This window comes from Procambarus clarkii, chromosome 67 (genome assembly GCF_040958095.1).
Source record: "Procambarus clarkii isolate CNS0578487 chromosome 67, FALCON_Pclarkii_2.0, whole genome shotgun sequence".
Classification (NCBI taxonomy): domain Eukaryota; kingdom Metazoa; phylum Arthropoda; class Malacostraca; order Decapoda; family Cambaridae; genus Procambarus; species Procambarus clarkii.
The window spans coordinates 21,428,584-21,438,921 of NC_091216.1; positions in this window are offsets into that span (position 1 = coordinate 21,428,584).

A 10,338-nucleotide genomic window follows, 5' to 3' on the forward strand; every position below is an offset into this window, starting at 1 on the left:
CAGTGTTGAGTGACGTCACAGTGTTGAGTGATGTCACAGTGTTGAGTGACGTCACAGTGTTGAGTGATGTCACAGTGTTGAGTGATGTCACAGTGTTGAGTGACGTCAGTGTTGAATGATGTCACAGTGTTGAGTGACGTCACAGTGTTGAGTGACGTCACAGTGTTGAGTGATGTCACAGTGTTGAGTGACGTCACAGTGTTGAGTGACGTCACAGTGTTGAGTGACGTCACAGTGTTGAATGATGTCACAGTGTTGAATGACGTCACAGTGTTGAGTGACGTCACAGTGTTGAGTGATGTCACAGTGTTGAGTGACGTCACAGTGTTGAGTGACGTCACAGTGTTGAGTGACGTCACAGTGTTGAGTGATGTCACAGTGTTGAGTGACGTCACAGTGTTGAGTGACGTCACAGTGTTGAGTGACGTCACAGTGTTGAGTGACGTCACAGTGTTGAGTGATGTCACAGTGTTGAGTGATGTCACAGACATCATCGCCGAGGAGAGTACCGGTGGACACGCGGCTCAAAGCACCGCTGGAAAAGCCAAATTCTTATCGTGAAAATCCAGATATTGTGTCTGGAGGTCCGTGGCTGTCAACGGTGTGAAGGTCCGTAGCTGTCAACGGTGTGGAGGTCCGTGGCTGTCAACGGTGTGAAGGTCCGTGGCTGTCAACGGTGTGGAGGTCCGTGGCTGTCAACGGTGTGGAGGTCCGTGGCAGTCAACGGTGTGGAGGTCCGTGGCTGTCAACGGTGTGGAGGTCCGTGGCTGTCAACGGTGTGGAGGTCCGTGGCAGTCAACGGTGTGGAGGTCCGTGGCTGTCAACGGTGTGGAGGTCCGTGGCTGTCAACGGTGTGGAGGTCCGTGGCTGTCAACGGTGTGGAGGTCCGTGGCAGTCAACGGTGTGGAGGTCCGTGGCTGTCAACGGTGTGGAGGTCCGTGGCTGTCAACGGTGTGGAGGTCCGTGGCAGTCAACGGTGTGGAGGTCCGTGGCTGTCAACGGTGTGAAGGTCCGTGGCTGTCAACGGTGTGAAGGTCCGTGGCTGTCAACGGTGTGAAGGTCCGTGGCTGTCAACGGTGTGGAGGTCCGTGGCTGTCAACGGTGTGGAGGTCCGTGGCAGTCAACGGTGTGGAGGTCCGTGGCTGTCAACGGTGTGAAGGTCCGTGGCTGTCAACGGTGTGGAGGTCCGTGGTTGTCAACGGTGTGAAGGTCCGTGGCTGTCAACGGTGTGGAGGTCCGTGGTTGTCAACGGTGTGGAGGCCCGTGGCTGTCAACGGTGTGGAGGCCCCGTGGCTGTCAACGGTGTGGAGGTCCGTGGCTGTCAACGGTGTGGAGGTCCGTGGCTGTCAACGGTGTGGAGGTCCGTGGCTGTCAACGGTGTGGAGGTCCGTGGCTGTCAACGGTGTGGAGGTCCGTGGCTGTCAACGGTGTGGAGGTCCGTGGCTGTCAACGGTGTGGAGGTCCGTGGCTGTCAACGGTGTGGAGGTCCGTGGCTGTCAACGGTGTGGAGGTCCGTGGCTGTCAACGGTGTGGAGGTCCGTGGCTGTCAACGGTGTGGAGGTCCGTGGCTGTCAACGGTGTGGAGGTCCGTGGCTGTCAACGGTGTGGAGGTCCGTGGCTGTCAACGGTGTGGAGGTCCGTGGCTGTCAACGGTGTGGAGGTCCGTGGCTGTCAACGGTGTGGAGGTCCGTGGCTGTCAACGGTGTGGAGGTCCGTGGCTGTCAACGGTGTGGAGGTCCGTGGCTGTCAACGGTGTGGAGGTCCGTGGCTGTCAACGGTGTGGAGGTCCGTGGCTGTCAACGGTGTGGAGGTCCGTGGCTGTCAACGGTGTGGAGGTCCGTGGCTGTCAACGGTGTGGAGGTCCGTGGCTGTCAACGGTGTGGAGGTCCATGGCTGTCAACGGTGTGGATGTAACGGGGGGTGGGGGAAATAGCTCTATCTTGTCCATTATTCCACCCCCCAGTTAACTAACGAGGCCGGGGGAAACAGCTCTCTCTAGTCCGTTATCCCGTCCTCAGTTAGCTAACTATTCTAGAGCACCTCCAGAGTTCCTAAGGCAGCCTCTCTCGTTCAACACCTTGTAACCTAGGTATTTGACTACCTAGGTGCTAAGACTACAAGGCGCCGTAACTGGATCAGTTACCCGAAAATCTAGAGAGAACTCTAGAATACAGTATCACTGCCACAAACGTATAAGAGAAAACGAAAGGAAAGAAATGAATAGTGAAGTAATTAGTGAGGGTTTGGGGTGAGAGGTAGGGAGGTGGGAGGAGCGAGGAGGGTCATTAGTTGAAAGTGAAAGTTCAGAGAGGGGTGGAGGGAGAGGAGTAGATAGGTAGAAGTAGAAGAGTAGATAGTAGAAGTAGAAGAGTAGATAGTAGAAGACGAAATGCTGCCACCATCCATTCATGATCATTACATACAAGACAAGGAATGGAACTTGTCTGTATCAAAATATTCTCAAAAGATGTTATTACCATGTATCAACTCCAAACATGTACTCGTTAATATCATGAAAACAGTAACCACAGAGGCTTTCTCACCTCAACTCAAAGCTCTAGGGAACAAAGTTAAACACAATTTAAATAATAAATTCATAATTATATTTCATGATAAGTATCATAACTTAAGCAATCCCATTAAAATGTTAACGATTAATATTCAAAGTGAGTCATCATCCAAGAATTCGAGAACCCTACAACTTGACTGCCCCTGATCATCACACAACATATGTAAACACGACCAAGTCACCTAAATGTTCACTCACCGAGGACTGAGTCTAAGTTGAATAGAGAGGGGGGGGGTCTGTAGTTGACAGAGACTCCCGCCCTGCCGGCCGACAGCCTCCCTGCTAGTAGGGCCGTCTCCTCTGCAATCCTGACTGCCGTTCTGTCTGTTAATGCTTTATGCTGGATAGCTCTCCGAGTTTATATTGGGGAACCTAGTAGCTAACTCCGCCCACAAGTAGATAGCCTCCGGCACTACCAAGCCACTCCTTAAACGTCGGCATGTTTGAAGGCTACCCGGCTCCAATTATACGCTTAGCGGAAGCAAGGTGAAATTATCATGATCTGACCTCAGGTCACTTGGGGTCATTAACGGTTAGAGGTGTGAGATCTCAGGCAGACAACTGGCGCCTCTCAGATCCTTGTCTGTGACTCGTGTACTCTATATATATTTTAAATAAACTAACCCAAACACTTTTACAGTGTTACATGGAGGTCCGTGGCTGTCGACAGTGTGGAGGTCCGTGGCTGTCGACAGTGTGGAGGTCCGTGGCTGTCAACGGTGTGGAGGTCCGTGGCTGTCAACGGTGTGGAGGTCCGGGGCTGTCAACGGTGTGGAGGTCCGTGGCTGTCAACGGTCTGGAGGCATCCATAACTATATATATAGCTACTATGAATGGTTTATACCTATAGCCTATTCATAGTAGCTTTAGATATAGCCTCGCCATAGTAACTATAGATACAATAGTTGGGTATGGCAGAGGCAAGAGGAGCCTCCGACAAGTGGCCACACATGCTCAGGTGTGGTGGCTGTGCTGTTGCAGGTGTGCATGGTGCTAATGCACAGGTGTATGGTAGTGTTGTAGGTGTTTATGGTGCAATTTCCGGGGCATGTGTGTTGCACAGGGACCACCCCATACACCCGGGACCCTCCATACACACACACACACACACACACACACACACACACACACACACACACACACACACACACACACACACACACACACACACACACCAACATCGTCATTAAAGACAGTGTAAAAACTCTCTAATTAAATTTGTCGGCTCTTTTGAGAGTGTGTGGAGCTTCAGGAGTGTGTGTGTGTGTGTGTGTGTGTGTGTGTGTGTGTGTGTGTGTGTGTGTGTGTGTGTGTGTGTGTGTGTGTGTGTGTGTGTGTGTGTGTCCTCCCCCCTGGGCACCCTACACCTGGGCCCCACACTCACCTCTAGGTCCACCATATCACTGTTTGTGTGGGAGCTATCATGTGTTGGGGTGGTGAGGGCTGGCCAGTGGTGGAGGATCACACTCCACACACACCAGTGGTGGAGGCACACTCCACACACACACCAGTAGTGGAGTGTGTGAGCCGGTTGGAACTCAGCAACACTCTCAACAGAGGGACAACCAACTCAACCAGAGGGGCAAACAGCCCTGGGGCCAGATTCACGAAGCAGTTATGCAAGCACTTACGAACCTGTGCATCTTTTCTCAATCTTTGGCGGTTTTGTTTACAATTATTAAACAGTTAATGAGCTCCGAAGCACCAGGAGGCTGTTTATAACAATAACAACAGTTGATTGGCAAGTTTTCATGCTTGTAAACTGTTTAATAAATGTAAACAAAGCCGTCAAAGATTGAGGAAAGGTGTACACGTTCGTAAGTACCTGCGTAACTGCTTCGTGAATCTGGCCCTTGGAAGTAGACCTAACACCTCCCCCGCCTCCAGAGGCACTGGGAAACACGATATCAGCAGCAGCAGCAACAGCAGCAGCAGCAACAGCAGCAGCAGCAACAGCACGCCTCCAGGAACCTCACCACAGAGACATACACGATACTGTTCACCACCTACGTCAGACCAGTTCAACACGTCCGCAGCCCGCTGCGGAGCCAGCTCCCCCCCCCCCCCCACCACCTTACACAACACATTAGCCAACATCAAAAGCTACAAGAGTTTACAAAGCGAACCCGGCAATATGTACTGGAAGAAAGCGAGAGATACAAAGATGGATAAAAAATAATGCAATAGACAAACTCTAATAAAAGAGCAGCGACGCGAGAGAATGTAGAAGAGATAAAAATGTATGGAAGATAATATAGGTTACCAGAGAGAGAGAGGTGAGAGAACGTGTGGCAAGAAGTGAGAGAATATCTGAGACAGGAAACACTGGCAGTTACCTGCTTGATAACCTGCTTGATGGGGTTCTGGGAGTCCTTCTACTCCCCAAACCCGGCCCGAGGTCAGGCTCGACTTTTTTTTTTATATTATTATTTTCTACCACAGACGTGGCCGGACATTTACAATGCTAACCAGCATATATACATTTTCTTCTGTCCTCCATGGACAGGGTGAGAGATGTGTTACACATATAGTTCAGGGGTTTATTGAACACTCAACCACAGAAGGTGATTCGGTGCTTTTAAAATGCTAAGCTGACCTACATACGTAAATACATAGATACACAGCTCGACTTGTGTGAGGGTGGAGACCAAAGAGCGAGGTCCCGCAAGGCTCGCTGCTCGCACCACGACTCTCCCTGATGTGTGTCCACAGTCGTGGTGAAGGGCAGTAGCTCGCTCACCTCAGTGTTGTGTCCACAGTCGTGGTGAGGGGCAGTAGCTCGCTCACCTCAGTGTTTACAAATGATCCAAAACTGCTGAGAAAGGTCGCGAGAGAAGAGGAGTTCATGACGCAACAAGAGGCTTGGACTGGCCGGGAAAAAGACAATTGGAGTTCTATCCCCCAAAAGGGGCACATAGGAAGTGAAAAGGCTAATTTTAAAGTCTTAAAATCAAATGACAAAAGACAAAAGGGGGGTAGAGATTCATTAGAGATGACGGGTGGTTGGAGAGGCAGAGCCCAGGAGCTGAAGGAGGGTGTTCCTCTGTTAGGTAAACACTGTTATATGAGAGCACATAGACAAGGCTTTAAGGCAAACACAAAACTCCGATACAGCACAAACTGCGACCAAAAATTTTTATTTTGAAAGATTCATAAAAAGTGGATAAGGCAGCAAATGAGGAGTGACGCCCACACGGCTCCCCACTCCGCCTCCTCACCCACACAAACAATACCTGAGGCACATTTTGAAATCACCATCAAAATGTTAGGGAAGTATGAGCACAAGCTCTCACACACAGTTTGGGGGTCTGGTAGCCGAGTAGACAGAGCGCAGGACTCGTAATCCTGTGGCCCGGTTTCGATTCCCGACCGAGGCGGAAACAAAACAAAAGACACAGTTTCTTTCACCATGATGCACCTGTTCACCCACCATGAGGTTACCGTGAGGTGGTTTCGGGAATTAGCGACCCCGCGGCCCGGTCCTCGACCAGGCCTACTCGTTGCTGGACTGGTCAACCAGACTCTTTGGACGCGGCTGCTCGCAGCCTGACGTATGAATCACAGCCTGGTTGATCATGTATCCTTTACCTATCAGTAAATACTTACCTGGGAGTCAGACAGCTGCTACGGGCAGTTTGTTGGGATGTGTGTGTTAGAGAAATATATATAGTAGATATAACAGAAAAAAATAGATTGGTTAGAAAGGCGGGGTCCAAGAGCTAATAGCTCAATTCTGCAGACACAAATAATAAACACATACCAGCTCTGTACACCAGTTGATTGACAGTTGAGAGGCGGGACCAAAGAGCCAGAGCTCAACCCCCGCAAGCCCAACTAGGTGAGTACACAGCCTAACCACCAGGAACACATTAACAACACAACCATCACGGGCCAAACTGCCCCACGTCCGGATAACCTTTACCAACTTGGACTTGAACTTAGGGCTTCCAAAAGCTATATACAAGCTATGAGTCTCTCCCTCTCGAGTGTGCAGCCCAGGCATGGAACCCCCAATACACAGGAAACACGTCAAAAGATCAAAGATATACGCGAGAGCAGTAACTGAGCGGAGGGAGCCGAGAAGAGAGAGGGAAGGTGATCTCACCGCGCCGCAGGAAATAAGAAACAGGCAAAACTTGATATCAACTTTTAGGTGTCACTAGTATGTTTGACGCATTACTTGACACCTTGTTTTGCTGCTTGGTTACTTCTCATACATTTATATCTTCAACACTCGCGTGTGTGTGTGTGTGTGTGTGTGTGTGTGTGTGTGTGTGTGTGTGTGTGTGTGTGTGTGTGTGTGTGTGTGTGTGTGTGTGTATGTGTGTGTGTATGTGTGTACTCACCTAATGGGGTGAGTACCTAAGTACCTTGAGAATCTGTGTGTGTGTGTGTGTGCAATTACCTAAGTGTAGTTACAGAATGAGAGCTACGCTCGTGGTGTCCCGTCTTCCCAGCACTCTTTATCATATAACGCTTTCAGTTTAGGGAGTGTTCAGAGTAGGATATGCTGGGTTCAATTGCCCCATTATTATTATTCTTGATTTAATAAAACTTGTTTATTAAGTGTTAAAACTCTATGTTTGGAGTTCACCTAAGTATACATGATGGTGTTTGCCGCGGAATGCACAAGCCGGGTTTCGGTATATATTTCAAGCAAGCCTATTCTATTTAATATCGGAGATATATTCCCTTGATTTTCGATTTAATTCACCACTTAACGTAAATGCATAGCTCCCTTTTCAATTAATTGGGGATCAACCCCAAGGATTTAATGGTTAATTGATTGATCCAAACCACAATTAATTAATCGTCAATATCGGTGGGTTTGGTGGTGGCAGCTGAGGTCTCCAGACTTGCTAGGGGCACAGAACAGTTCTCGTGTTTGTAGTGTGTAAGATGATCAACCGTCTAAGACCACCAGGAGTGGACTGAAGGCTAATAGTAGAGCTCTGGGGTCCTCAAGTTTAGTTAAGACAGGGGCTGGGTAGTGGACGGAGTACACACATTACCCCGTCCATGTTACACTTCACGAAACGGACAGAGAGAAAGATCTGGGAGTTGATATCACGCCAAACCTGTCTCCTGAAGGGAGAAGAATAACATCGCTACGGGATGTTTCCTGGGGATGTGTAACAAAAAGGAGGCCTGGTCGAGGACCGGGCCGTGGGGACGCTAAGTCCCGAAATCATCTCAAGAAATCAATCATCTCAAGATAACCCCCCCCCCCACCTTGCTCCAGCTCAAGACCAGTCACCAGCTGCCTCAGGTACAAACCATCTGTGACGTCATCTACAATTCATTATCCTGTCTTTGTATTGAAGACACGAGAATTGTGTTGGAGTGAGCCGGTTAGTGAGGGGATAGGACGAGGAGGAGGAGGAGGCCTGATGGAGAGGGGGAAGGATGTGGGGGGGGGAGGGAGGGAGGGCAGGTGAGAGAGAGAGAGGGAGAGGGAGGGAGGATGTTCCCCGTCCACACACGAACACAACCTTCCCTACCACCATCCACGTCTCCTCAGGTCTCTGTATACTCGTCCCTAGCCAGCACCCAGACACCACCCAGACACCACCCAGACACCACCCAGCCAGCACCCAGCCAGCACCCTGCCACCACCTAGCCAGCACCCAGCCAGCACCCAGCCAGCACCCAGCCAGCACCCAGCCAGCACCCAGCCAGCACCCTGCCACCACCCAGCCAGCACCCTGCCAGCACCCAGCCAGCACCCAGCCACCACCTAGCCACCACTCGGCCACCACTCGGCCACCACTCGGCCACCACTCAGCCACCACCCAGCCAGCACCCAGCCAGCACCCAGCCACCACCTAGCCACCACCCAGCCAGCACCCAGCCAGCACCCAGCCAGCACCCAGCCAGCACCCAGCCACAGCTGGCAGACAGAAGGTGGACGATGACCACAGCCCTACATTATTGACCACACAATTACAAAACTCTCAGTCGCTCCTCCCGACAATCGTGAATTACAATCCATCACCCTAAGCTCGCCGGGCGACTCGCCTGGCCGAACACTGTGCACAACATACGTGAGAGCAGTGGTAAAGTATGCATCGCTGGCGAGGACTCTCAAGCCAAGAGCTGGAGAAGTGTGCAAGAAGGCGGGTGCCAGAACTACGCGCCATGAAGGAAGAGCAAAGTTACAAAGAACCAGACTCACCACACTACATCCCACGACACAGAAAAAAACTTTTCGAACTTAATAATGTAAAAAATGAGGAAATATTTACAATGAAATAGTCATCGTAAAAGCAAAACAAATCTAAATAGTAAATATACACACCCCTTGTTACAGGGGGCGCCGGTGGCTGTGTGGATAGCACGCTGGGCACGTAATCCTGTGGCCCGAGTTCGATTCCCGGCGCCGGCGAGAAACAATGGACAGGGTTTCTTTCACCCTGATGCCCTTGTTGCCTAGCAGTAAATAGGTACCTGGGAGTTAGACAGCTGTTACAGGCTGCTTCCTGGGGGTGTGTGGGTGTGGAAAAAAATTAGTTAGTAGTTAGTAACAGTTAATTGAGTGACAGTTGAGAGGCGGGCCGAAAGAGCAGAGCTCAACCCCCGCAAGCACAACTAGGTGAATACAGGGTCCTTGTTAGGTAGTTCCTCACCCATGCTAGGGCCTCTCCGCTTACTCCCGCCTGCTATACAAACTTGAGAGGCAGGCAGGAGTAAGCAGAAAGGCCCTAACATGGGTGAGAAACTACCTAACAGGAAGGAGCCAGAGAGTAATGGTAAGGGGGGCGAGAAGTCGAACTGGCGAACAGTAACGAGTGGAGTACCTCAAGGATCGGTGCTGGGCCCAATCCTCTTTCTAATTTACGTTAACGACATGTTTACAGGAGTGGAAACCTATATGTCAATGTTCGCGGATGATGCAAAATTAATGAGAAGAGTTGTGACAGATGAGGATTGTAGAATCCTCCAAGAGAACCTGAAAAGGTTGCAGAGATGGTCAGAGAAATGGCTACTGGAGTTCAACACGAGCGAATGTAACGTTACGGAAATGGGATTAGGTGATAGGAGACCAAAGGGACAGTACACAATGAAGGGGAACTGCCTACCTGTGACTACTCGAGAAAGAGACCTGGGCGTGGACGTAACACCTAATTTATCTCCTGAGGCACATATAAATAGGATAACGACAGCAGCGTACTCTACACTGGCAAAAGTTAGAACATCATTCAGAAACCTAAGTAAGGAGGCATTTAGGGCGCTTTACACTGCCTGCGTGAGGCCAGTCTTAGAGTATTCCGCCTCATCATGGAGTCCCCATCTGAAGAAGCATATAATGAAACTGGAAAAGGTTCAGAGGTTTGCAACGAGACTCGTCCCAGAGCTACGAGGGATGGGGTATGAGGAGCGCCTGAGGGAACTGTGCCTTACGACACTAGAAAGAAGAAGGGAGAGGGGGGACATGATAGGAACGTATAAGATACTCAGAGGGATTGACAAAGTGGACATAGACGAAATGTTCACACGGAATAGTAACAGAACGAGGGGACATGGATGGAAGCTTGAAACTCAGATGAGTCACAGAGATGTTAGGAAGTTTTCTTTTAGCGTGAGAGTAGTGGGAAAAAGGAATGCACTTAAGGAGCAGGCTGTGGAAGCAAATACTATTCATAATGTTAAAACTAGATATGATAGAGAAATAGGACCGGAGTCATTGCTGTAAACAATCGCTGGCTAGAAAGGCGGGATCCAAGAGTCAATCCTCGATCCTGCAGGCACAAATAGGTGAGTGCACACAC